Genomic DNA, 13,053 nt, shown 5'->3' with positions numbered 1-13,053 from the left:
TTCGGCGCTGTGAATTTGTACTTTTTAACGCACTCTCCATTGTAATATTTTAATCCACCTCTGGGCAGCACGTGCTGGCACCGCCACCCGAGCAGCGGGGAGGGGTATAAGGGGAAGGGATAAAGGGGGGGAGGGATAAGGGGGGGGTGACACCCACCCTCTTTCTTTCTACCTGTCCTTGTTTTGTATGTCTTGTTTTGTAATAATTGTTTTGTACCCAGAACTCTGGATCTTTTTATTTCTGTCTGCTCTTTTATGTTTAGTTAAAAATGGTATACCTGCCTTTCATACCTATACACCATTCCTGTGTGTGTTCAATAAAAAATATTTGAACAAAAAAGGGCAATGATACAATATACTTCAAGGGCTTTTCTTTTGCTTGAGAAAACAAATGTGACCTGACAGACAGACCCTTCTGAGATTGTGGTGCTGAATTCTACTTTGGAAATAATATAAGAACCAATAATAATTAGTAGGACAGATTTTCACTCCATTCTGATTGTTTGATTAGAACATGAAACAATAATTGCAACAGATGACCTGCTAAGGCGATGATGAGAATAGGATGTCTATATTTCAGGGTGACATATTAGCTGTCACTCTCAGGTTGCAGCTTCTGTTTCTGCATAATCAGGCTCTACCACTTCCAGCAGCTTTATGCAACAGACACCTCGCTGTGTTGATGACATGCTGACTCAATGTTAGCCAGACTGCTTATTCATATACAAAACTCACATCCCTGACGATGCACAGCCCACGGCCGACCCTAACCCCCCCCCGCTCCGTTGCTGTGGGGACCTCTATCAGCATGGCACTTCTGGGAAACAGGTGTGTTATATACCCAGAGAGGAAACCAGAAGTGTCTGGTTGGGCTGACGTGGTGGTGAGGTGCCCTTTTAGTCAGAGCACAGTTACTGCAGAACCTGTTACCTGCAGATTTGTGCTGTTATTATATGGGGGGAGTAGTTTAGTGTTAGCATACAGTTAGGCAACATACTCTACCAGGATACACTTCCACACTTCATCCCGCAGATGGCACCACCAACCGGGTCAAGGGCTGTCCCTGCCAGGAAGCCTGGATAACTACATCAGGTGCTGCCAAACTCAATGAGCAAAATAGCGGAAGCGGATGTTATGTTGGAATCCGAAAGCGTGTTGAGTGGAGATGAGTGTGAGAAGAATTGGATTACAATGGTGAATGCAAAAGGAAATAAGAGAAGTAAAGTGGTAGTGGAATTTGGTAAATCGATGGCTAGTTTTGACAATATTTTGGTCGGAGTAAGGGTTTTTGATCTGGGAGATCCGTTTGAAGTGTCTATACAAATTGTGGATGAGGTAGCGTTGATGAGAGTAACAAGAAGTGGGCATATTATTATTTGTAGTGTATCTATGGAACAGGAGGAACATGCTCTGCACCTAAAGAAGATATCAGAGTGGAATGTGTGGTGTGTGGATCTTCGAAGCAGGGTGCATATCAAAGGTGTTATCTCTGGGGTGGCGGTAGAAGTAAAGAATAGAATATACAGTACCAGTCAAAAGTTTGGACACACCTACTCATTCAAGGGGTTTTCTTTATTTTGACTATTTTATACATTGCAGAATAATAGTGAAGATATCAAAACTATGAAATAACACATATGGAATCATGTAGTAACCAAAAAAGTGTTTTATATTTGAGATTCTTCAAAGTAGCCACCCTTTGCCTTGATGACAGCTTTGCACACTCTTGGCATTCTCTCAACCAGCTTCATGAGGAATGCTTTTCCAACAGTCTGGAATGTGATAGTTGGTATGGGATGAGAGTGGCTGAGGGTTGGGATTAAATAGCTTATGTTTTGTAATGTATTATTGTTATGTGATTGCTTTATAGAGCTTCAATGCCATACAACTCTCCTTCCGTGGCCTCCATTTGCTCTTAAATACAAGAAAACTAATGCATGCTCTTCAACCGATCGCTGCCTGCACCTGCCCGCCTGTCAAACATCACTACTCTGGACGGCTCTGACTTAGAATATGTGGACAACTACAAATACCTAGGTGTCTGGTTAGACTGTAAACTCTCCTTCCAGACTCACATCAAACATCTCCAATCCAAAGTTAATCTAGAATTGGCTTCCTATTCGCAACAAAGCATCCTTCACTCATGCTGCAAACATACCCTTGTAAAACTGACCATCCTCACCAATCCTCGACTTCGGTGATGTCATTTACAAAATAGCCTCCAAAACCTACTCAATAAATTGGATGCAGCTCTATCACAGTGCCCTCCGTTTTGTCACCAAAGCCCCATATACTACCCACCACTGCGACCTGTACACTCTCGTTGGCTGGCCCTCGCTTCATACTCGTCGCCAAACCCACTGGCTCCAGGTCATCTACAAGACCCTGCTAGGTAAGTCCCCCTTATCTCAGCTCGCTGGTCACCAATGCAGCACCTACCTGTAGCACGCGCTCCAGCAGGTATATCTCTCTGGTCACCCCCAAAACCAATTCTTCCTTTGGCCGCCTCTCCTTCCAGTTCTCTGCTGCCAATGACTGGAACGAACTAACAAAATCTCTGAAACTGGAAACACTTATCTCCTCACTAGCTTTAAGCACCAGCTGTCAGAGAAGCTCATAGATTACTGCACCTGTACATAGCCCATCTATAATTTAGCCCAAACAACTACTCTTTACCTACTGTATTTATTTATTTATTTTGCTCTTTTGCACCCCATTATTTCTATCTCTACTTTTTCTATCTCTACTATCTCTACTCTACTTTTTTTTTTTTTACTTGCTATATTGTATTTACTTCGCCACCAGGGCCTTTTTATATTTTTATTTATTTATATATATATTTTGTTTGCCTTCACCTCCCTTATCTCACCTCACTTGCTCATATTGTATATAGACTTATTTTTCACTGTATTATTGACTGTATGTTTGTTTTACTCCATGTGTAACTATGTGTTGTTGTATGTGTCGAACTGCTTTGCTTTATCTTGGCCAGGTCGCAATTGTAAATGAGAACGTGTTCTCAATTTGCCTACCTGGTTAAATAAAGGTGAAATAAAAAATAAAATAAATATAAAAGTACCATGTTGCAAAATGTGTATAGAATGTACAGTGGCATGCGAAAGTATTCAACACCCTTGGCATTTTTCCTATTTTGTTCCCTTACAACCTGGAATTAAAATAGATTTTTGGGGGGTTTGTATCATTTGATTTACACGACATGCCTACCACTTTGAAGATATTAAATATTTATTCTTGTGAAACAAACAAGAAATAAGACAAAAAAACGTAAAACTTGAGCGTGCATAACTATTCACCCCCCCAAAGTCAATACTTGGGCATTACAGCTGCAAGTCTCTTGGGCTATGTCTCTATAAGCTTGACACATCTAGCCACTTGCATTTTAAACTGCTCCAGCTCCTTCAAGTTGGATGGGTTCCGCTGGTGTACCACAATCTTTAAGTCATACCACAGATTATCAATTGGATTGAGGTCTGGGCTTTAACTAGGACGTTCCTAGACATTTAAATGTTTCACCTTAAACCACTCGAGTGTTGCTTTAGCAGTATGCTTAGGGTCATTGTCCTGTTGAAGGTGAACCTCCGACCCAGTCTCAAATCTCTGGAAGACTGAAACAGGTTTCCCTCAAGAATTTCCCTGTATTTAACGCCATCCAACATTCCTTCAATTCTGACCAGTTTCCCAGTCCCTGCCGATGAAAAACATCCCCACAGCATGATGCTGTCACCACCATGCTTCATTGTGGGGATGGTGTTCTTGGGGTGATGAGGTGTTGGGTTTGCACCAAACATAGTGTTTTCCTTGATGACCAAAAATCTCAACTTTAGTCTCATCTGACCAGAGTACCTTCTTCCAGATGTTTGGGGAGTCTCCCAAATGCCTTTTGGCGAACACCAAACGTGTTTGCTTATTTCTTTCTTTAAGAAATATATTTTTTCTGGCCACTCTTCCGTAAAGCACAGCTCTGTGGAGTGTATGGCTTAAAGTGGTCCACTTAAAGTGGACAGATACTCCAATCTCCGCTGTGGAGCTTTGCAGCTCCTTCAGGGTTATCTTTGGTCTCTGTGTTGCCTCTCTGATTAATGCTCTCCTTGCCTGGTCCGTGAGTTTTGGTGGGCGGCCCTCTCTTGGCAGGTTTGTTGTAGTGCCATATTCTTTCCATTTTTTAATAATGGATTTAATGGTGCTCCGTGGGAAGTTCAAAGTTTCAGATATTTTTTTATAACCCAACCCTGATCTGTACTTCTCCACAACTTTGTCCCTGACCTGTTTGGAGAGCTTCTTGGTCTTCATAGTGCCGCTTAGTGGTGTTGCAGACTCTGGGGCCTTTCAGAACAGGTGTATATATACTGAGATCATGTGACACTTAAATTGCACACAGGTGGACTTTATTTAACTAATTATGTGATTTTGAAGGTAATTCTTATTTTGGTGATTCATAGCAAAGGTGGTGAAGACATGAGCACAAACTACTTTTCCATATTTTTTTCATTTCACTTTGCCAATTTGGACTATTCTGTGTAAGTCCATTACATGAAATCCAAATAAAAATCAATTTAAATTACAGGTTGTAATGCAACAAAATAGGACAAACTCCAAAGGGGATGAATACTTTTGCAAGGCACTGTATATGTAACATGTATGTATATGTTGCAAAAAAGCTGTAAAAAAACGAAGATATTTGTCCTCAGAAGAGGGTGGGTAGTGGGGGGGGTTAATAAAAAATAAATAAAACAGGCTTGAAGGTGTTCACACATGCTGAGCACTAGTTGGCTGCTTTTCCTTCACTCTGCGGTCCAACTCACCCCAAACCATCTCAATTGGGTTGAGGTCGGGTGATTGTGGCGGCCAGGTCATCTGATGCAGCACTCCATCAATCTCCTTCTTGGTCAAATACCCCTTACACAGCCTGGAAGTGTGTTGGGTCATTGTCCTGTTGAAAAGCTCAAACCAGATGAGATGGCGAATCGCTGCAGAATGCTGTGGTAGCAATGCTGGTTAAATGTGCCTTGAATTCTTAATAAATCAGCAAGTGTCACCAGCAAAGCATCCCCACACCATCACACCTCCTCCTCCATGCTTTATGGTGGGAACCACACATGTGGAGATCATCCGTTCACCTGCTCTGCGTCTCACAAAGACACAGCGTTTGGAACCAAAAGTCTCAGATTTGGACTCATCAGACCAAAGGACAGATTTCCACCGGTCTAATGTCCATTGCTCGTGTTTCTTGGCCCAAGCAAGTCTCTTTTTCTTATTGGTGTCCTTTAGTAGTGGTTTCTTTGCAGCAATTCAACCATGAAGGCCTGATTCACGCAGTCTCCTCTGAACAGTTGAAGTTGAGATGTGTCTGTTACTTGAACTCTGTGAAGCATTTATTTGGGCTGCAATCTGAGATGCAGTTATCTCTAATCAACTTATCCTCTGCAGCAGAAGTAACTCTGGGTCTTCCTTTCCTGTGGCGGTACTCATGAGAGCCAGTTTCATCAAAGTGCTTGATGGTTTTTGCGACAGAACTTGAAGAAACTTTCAAAGTTCTTGAAATGTTCTATATTGACTGACCTTCATAATATGGACTTGGTATTTTACCAAATAGCGCTATCTTCTGTAAACCACCTCTACCTTGTCACAACACAACTGATTGGCTCAAACACTTTAAGAAGGAATGAAGGAATGAAATTCCACAAATTAACTTTTAACAAGGCACACCTGTTAATTGAAATGTATTAAATGGAACTTCCTCATGAAGCTGGTTGAGAAAATACCAAGTGTGCACTTTTTGACTGGTACTGTATGTGAAGAATTGGATCAAGTGGTTGGTGCACACCGAAGCCCACTCCATCTGTTCTATTGTTTTTTGATGAAGCGTCTCTCATTTCTTACATGTATTTGGGTTTTATGCGATACCCTGTGACAGCCTTCATGCCCAAACCCATGCAGTGTGATAAATGCAATTATTTGGTCATGTGTCAAGTGTATGTAGACGGAAGGGTATCGTATGCCAGCTGAGTCTAAATGCTGCGATTGTGGCGGTGAACATGCACCCAAATTTCTGAATGGTCCTATTAGGGTGAAGGGGATGGAGGTGGCAAGAATGTCCAGCATGTCTCCTATCCGGAGGTGGTGAGAAGAGTGGAAGAAAGGATCACTCCTATTTCTCTCTATACCATTTGTATTTCATTAACCTTTGACTATTGGATGTTCTTATAGGCACTTTAGTATTGCAAGTGTAACAGTATAGCTTCCGTCCCTCTCCTCGCTCCTCCCTGGGCTCGAACCAGCAACACAACGACAACAGCCACCATCGAAGCAGCGTTACCCATGCAGAGCAAGGGGAACAACTACTAGAAGGCTCAGAGCGAGTGACGTTTGAAACGCTATTAACGCGCGCTAACTAGCTAGCCATTTCACTTCGGTTACACCAGCCTCATCTCGGGAGTTGATAGGCTTGAAGTCATAAACAGCGCAATGCTTGACGCACAACGAAGAGCTGCTGGCAAAACGCACGAAAGTGCTGTTTGAATTAATGTTTACGCGCCTGCTTCTGCCTACCACCACTCAGTCAGATACTTAGATACTTGTATGCTTGTATGCTCAGTCAGATTATATGCAACGCAGGACACGCTAGATAATATCTAGTAATATCATCAACCATGTGTTGTTAACTAGTGGTTATGATTGATTGTTTTTTATAAGATAAGTTTAATGCTGGCTAGCAACTTATCTTGGCTTACTGCATTCGCGTAACAGGCAGTCTCCTTGTGTGCAACGAGAGAGAGGCAGGTCGTTATTGCGTTGGACTAGTTAACTGTAAGGTTGCAAGATTGGATCCCCCGAGCTGACAAGGTGAAAATCTGTCATTCTGCCCCTGAACAAGGCAGTTAACCCACCGTTCCTAGGCCGTCATTGAAAATAAGAATGTGTTCTTAACTGACTTGCCTAGTTAAATAAAGGTATAAAAAAATAGGCAAATCGGCGCCCAAAAATACCGATTTCCGATTGTTATGAAAACTTGAAATCGGCCCTAATTAATCGGCCATTCCGATTAATCGGTCGACCTCTAGTAGAGACACCAGATAATATTCCTTGTCAACAGAGGGATCCTTACATGTTGCATATTAAGAAGGTGGACTTTAGCGTGTATTGCATTGGTTATCAATTGCACAGCCCAAACAGAGAGGAAATCTGAGAAAATAGGCATTGTGAGTGCGGCTGAGTGTTTTTTGGACTCAGGAATCCTGTCAATGAATGCTCCAGCCTCACATGTACCTGAGCCTGTTTAGGGATGTGACTTGAACTGTGACTGAAGGAGTGGGATGTTTTTATTTATTTGTATACAGTATTTATTGAGAAAGTTTGTATCAGGTGTTTGTGTCGAGCTAGCATGCTAGGTGAGGTTTGCAGCAGCGCTAGTGTGAGTGTCAGGTTGCATGCTAGCAAGATAGCTGATGGTTTTGGTCAACAGAAATGTTTGGTGTGGCCATGCCCACGAAGGTATTCAATTGTTTGCAGCTGGTAGTTGTTAGCTACTGTAGGGCTGATGAGGTGTTTTTCTCTTAGGACAGAACATTTCTTGGGACAGAAAACACTGGTTTTGCCTATGGTTTTGGTAACTTTTTTTGGTGCTGTTTGAAGGATTAGATTTCCCAGTTTGGAGGACTCTATGGCACATGCATTTGTGTTAATGCTAGGCTGGTGGCTAACTGTTGCTATGTTTTTAGCCTTGGCACATGTGTTTGTTAGCACTAGGCTAGTCGCTAACCCGGGCTATGGCTTGTAACATTTGTGCATGGCATACTGGTTTGGTTTTTGCCTGTTTAGAGTGGCTATCTCTGGGGCTTTGAACTGTGGCAATGATTTGTAGCTTGATGTATGCGTTCGTGTTAGCGCTAGGCTAGTAGCTAACTGTGGCTATGGTTTATAACATTTGTGCATGGTGTACTGGTTTGGTTTTTGCCTGTTTAGAGTTATCTCTTGGGCTTTGAGCATGTGCAGGTATTGGTTAGTTAGCTGTGAGCTAGTGGCTAACTTTTGCCAGTCGATTTATTGGTTCTGTTTTGCCTACTGATTTTGACTCTAGGGCATTTGAGCCAGCAGTGTGTTTTGTAGAGATAGTTGGGGGGTTTTTTCAAGCTAATGAGGGATCGTTACGTCAGGTGGCAGAAATGCTGGAGGTTGAAATAGCAGAGGAGTAGAACAAGTTAGACGTTGCAGTGATGTTTTGGGAGAAGTGGAGTGAGTTCTTGCCGCCGGTTCTGGTGTATAGCAGTCAGGAGGAAGACGTCTTGTTGGAAATGGCGTGGCTAGAACAGGAGATGGCACTGCTGAAACAGCATAATAATTAAAGACCGCATAGAGGACAGACATTTTGTGTTGCCAGTCGGTCAGACAGTCTTGTCACTAAACCAGTTTCCCGCCAGTGATCAGTGATGAGCTAGTTTCCTCAAATGTTTGTGAAAAGTCAGGTGTATATTCGGGGGCCGGAGTCTCAAGGAGAGTTTTGAGGTGAGGTATCCCCAGTTTGTGAAATTACTCAGAGTGCTGATGGCAAACCAGATGAGGGAGGAGGAGGATTTGTGTGGGGACTTGGAGGAAACATTCCTTGGCCAAACTAGACAGTGGTTCCCAGGAAATGGTTGTCCCTTGTGAGGAAGGTGATTATTGTGTATCTCTAGCTGAGACCTGGGCAGAGATATGATGTAGTGTGCCCTGTGCAGGTTGAGGATGAGGTTGATTCAGGTGTCAATTTGGGGACACGTTCTTTGCCATGGTAGAGGAGGTTGGTTGTTGATCATTGCTGACCATGAGGTTGTTTGGGTGTCAGGTATTGATTTAGCTGACACGTTTCTTACTGAGCTGTGGAAAGGAGATACTTTCCAGTCATGTTGTGAGATTAGTGAGGATTTGCTGGAAGACGAAGTCTGTGTTTAGCAGGGTGACACGGCTGTCTAGCAATGAGAATCAGGAGCTTGAAGAATTGAGTTTGATGGAAAAGCCAGATCCACCAATATTGTCACTCTCAGTAGGTTGTCTGATGAGTGAGGAGGATATGATGAACGGTTCCCCTCCAGTGAGTGCTCAGGGCTGGAGAAAAGGGCTATTTGGGAACATGGATGGTGTGAGTTGGCTGAAGTTGTGGTCGATGTTCACTTTTCCCTGGTGGTGTTTGCTCCAAGTCTTTTAACGCTGGCTACATATCAGATGGAGCTTGTTGCTTGTGACCATGGGCCTAGTGAAGGAAGTTGGTCTCTCAATTTAGAACCAGATGGGTCACAGCTTGTCCCTTTTGTTTGTTCAAGTTAGACTCTTTAGCAGGAAGAAATTTCCTGTGTAAAGCAGTGAATTTTATGGTTTGTCCGGTTTTCTAGAATGTCTTTATCTCAGAGTTAAGGTTTTCTGTAGTCAGTTAGTTAGGTAGTTAGGCAACACTACCAGGATACATTTCCACACTCCATCCCTGAGGTGGCAACACCAACCGGGTCAAAGGCTGTGCTCTGCCAGGAAGCCTTGATAAGCACATCAGGTGCTGTCAATTAGGGTTCAGCATGGCGAGCCATGAGGTTGTTGGTTTGTTTGCTGGCCATGTTTTGGTTTTGAATATTTCATTTGGGCGTGCCTGTGTGTGGTTTCTTTTTTGAATATATTTTTTTCCATCACCACCAACTGAACAACAGCAATCCATTTGTGCTGGCCGACCATTTTTATTTATTTATTTTTATTTCACCTTTATTTAACCAGGTAGGCAAGTTGAGAACACGTTCTCATTTACAATTGCGACCTGGCCAAGATAAAGCAAAGCAAAGGTGCAGTAATCTATGAGGTTCTTTGACAGCTGGTGCTTAAAGCTAGTGGGGGAGATAAGTGTTTCCAGTTTCAGAGATTTTTGTAGTTCATTCCAGTCATTGGCAGCAGAGAACTGGAAGGAGAGGCGGCCAAAGGAAGAGTTTGGTTTTGGGGGTGACCAGAGAGATATACCTGCTGGACGCGCGTGCTACAGGTGGGTGCTGCTATGGTGACCGGGAGCTGAGATAAGGGGGGACTTTACCTAGCAGGGTCTTGTAGATGACCTGGAGCCAGTGGGTTTGGCGACGAGTATGAAGCGAGGGCCAGCCAACGAGAGTGTACAGGTCGCAGTGGTAGGTAGTATATGGGGCTTGGTGACAAAACGGATGACACTGTGATAGACTGCATCCAATTTATTGAGTAGGGTATTGGAGGCTATTTTGTAAATGACATCACGAAGTCGAGGATTGGTAGGATGGTCAGTTTTACAAGGGTATGTTTGGCAGCATGAGTGAAGGATGCTTGTTGCAGAATAGGAAGCCAATTCTAGATTTAACTTTGGATTGGAGATGTTTGATGTATGTGAGTCTGGAAGGAGAGTTTACAGTCTAACCAGACATCTAGGTATTTGTAGTTGTCCACATATTCTAAGTCAGAACCGTCCAGAGTAGTGATGTGGACGAGCAGGGGGCAGGTGCGAGGCGCATCGTCGTGAAGAGCATGCATTTAGTTTTACTTGTATTTAAGAGCAATTGGAGGCCACGGAAGGAGAGTTGTATGGCATTGAAGCTCGCCTGGAGGGTAGTTAACACAGTGTCCAAAGAAGGGCCGGAAGTATACAGAATGGTGTCGTCTGCGTAGAGGTGGATCAGAGACTCACCAGCAGCAAGAGCGACATCATTGATGTATACAGAGAGAAGAGTCGGTCCAAGAATTGACCCCTGTGGCACCCCATAGAGACTTCCGGAGGCCCGTACAACAGACCTTCCGATTTGACACACTGAACTCTAACGGAGAAGTAGTTGGTGAATCAGGCGAGGCAATCATTTGAGACCAAGGCTGTCGAGTCTGTCGATGAGGATGTGGTGATTGACAGAGTCGAAAGCCTTGGCCAGGTCAATGAATACCGGCTGCACAGTATTGTTTCTTATCGATGGCGGTTAAGATATCGTTTAGGACCTTGAGGTGGCTGAGGTGCACCCGTGACCAGCTCTGAAACCAGATTGCATAGCGGAGAAGGTATGGTGAGATTCGAAATGGTCGGTAATCTGTTTGTTGACTTGGCTTTCGAAGACCTTAGAAAGGCAGGGTAGGATAGATATAGGTCTGTAGCAGTTTGGGTCAAGAGTGTCCCCCCCTTTGAAGAGGGGGATGACGCAGCTGCTTTCCAATCTTTGGGAATCTCAGACGACACGAAAGAGAGTTGAACAGGCTAGTAATAGGAGTGGCAACAATTTCAGCAGATCATTAGGGTTCAGCATGGCGAGCCATGAGGTTGTTGTTTTGTTTGCTGGCCATGTTTTTGGTTTTATTGTTATCCAAGATAATTGTGTAGTTTTGAGAAATTGTCGAGGTTACCTAGCCAGTTAGAGTTACCTAGCCAGCTACACGTTCAAACAAAGTCAACAACGCAGCCACTGCTAGCCAGCCTACTTCACCGCCAGCAGTACTATATCATTTTTAGTCAATAAGATTTTATTTTATTTTTGCAACGTAAGCTTAACTTCCTGAACATTCGAGACGTGTAGTCCATTTGTCATTCTAATCTCCTTTGCATTAGCGTAGCCTCCTCTGTAGCCTGTCAACTATGTGTCTGTCTATCCCTCTTTCTCCTCTCTGCACAGACCATACAAACGCTTCACACCGCGTGGCCGCTGCCATTCTAACCTGGTGGTTCCAGCGCGCACGACCCACGTGGAGTTCCAGGTCTCCGGCAGCCTCTGGAACTGCCGATCTGCGGCCAACAAGGCAGAGTTCATCTCAGCCTATGCGTCCCTCCAGTCCCTCGACTTCTTGGCACTGACGGAAACATGGATTACCACTGACAACACTGCTACTCCTACTGCTCTCGCCTCGTCTGCCAACGTGTTCTCGCACACCCCGAGAGCTTCTGGTCAGCGGGGCGGTGGCACTGGGATCCTCATCTCTCCCAAGTGGACATTCTCTCTTTCTCCCCTGACCCATCTGTCTATCGCCTCCTTTGAATTCCATGCTGTCACAGTTACCAGCCCTTTCAAGCTTAACATCCTTATCATTTATCGCCCTCCAGGTTCCCTTGGAGAGTTCATCAATGAGCTTGACGCCCTGATAAGTTCCTTTCCTGAGGATGGCTCACCTCTCACAGTTCTGGGTGACTTTAACCTCCCCACGTCTACCTCTGACTCATTCCTCTCTGCCTCCTTCTTTCCACTCCTCTCCTCTTTTGACCTCACCCTCTCACCTTCCCCCCTACTCACAAGGCAGGCAATACGCTTGACCTCATCTTACTAGATGCTGTTCTTCCACTAATCTCACTGCAACTCCCCTCCAAGTCTCCGACCACTACCTTGTATCCTTTTCCCTCTCGCTCTCATCCAACACTTCCCACACTGCCCCTACTCGGATGGTATCGCGCCGTCCCAACCTTCGCTCTCTCTCCCCCGCTACTCTCTCCTCTTCCATCCTATCATCTCTTCCCTCTGCTCAAACCTTCTCCAACATATCTCCTGATTCTGCCTCCTCAACCTCCTCTCCTCCCTTTCTGCATCCTTTGACTCTCTATGTCCCCTATCCTCCAGGCCGGCTCGGTCCTCCCCTCCTGCTCCGTGGCTCGACGACTCACTGCGAGCTCACAGAACAGGGCTCCGGGCAGCCGAGCGGAAATGGAGGAAAACTCGCCTCCCTGCGGACCTGGCATCCTTTCACTCCCTCCTCTCTACATTCTCCTCTTCTGTCTCTGCTGCTAAAGCCACTTTCTACCACTCTAAATTCCAAGCATCTGCCTCTAACCCTAGGAAGCTCTTTGCCACTCTTCCTCCCTCCTGAATCCTCCTCCCCCTCCTCCCCCTCCTCCCTCTCTGCGGATGACTTCGTCAACCATTTTGAAAAGAAGGTCGACGACATCCGATCCTCGTTTGCTAAGTCAAACGACACCGCTGGTTCTGCTCACACACTGCCCTACCCTGTGCTTTGACCTCTTTCTCCCTCTCTCTCCAGATGAAATCTCGCGTCTTGTGACGGCCGGCCGCCCAACAACCTGCCCGCTTGACCTAT

Source organism: Salvelinus sp. IW2-2015, linkage group LG16 (genome assembly GCF_002910315.2).
Source record: "Salvelinus sp. IW2-2015 linkage group LG16, ASM291031v2, whole genome shotgun sequence".
NCBI lineage: Eukaryota > Metazoa > Chordata > Actinopteri > Salmoniformes > Salmonidae > Salvelinus > Salvelinus sp. IW2-2015.
Note: the sequence above shows the minus strand (reverse complement) of the source record.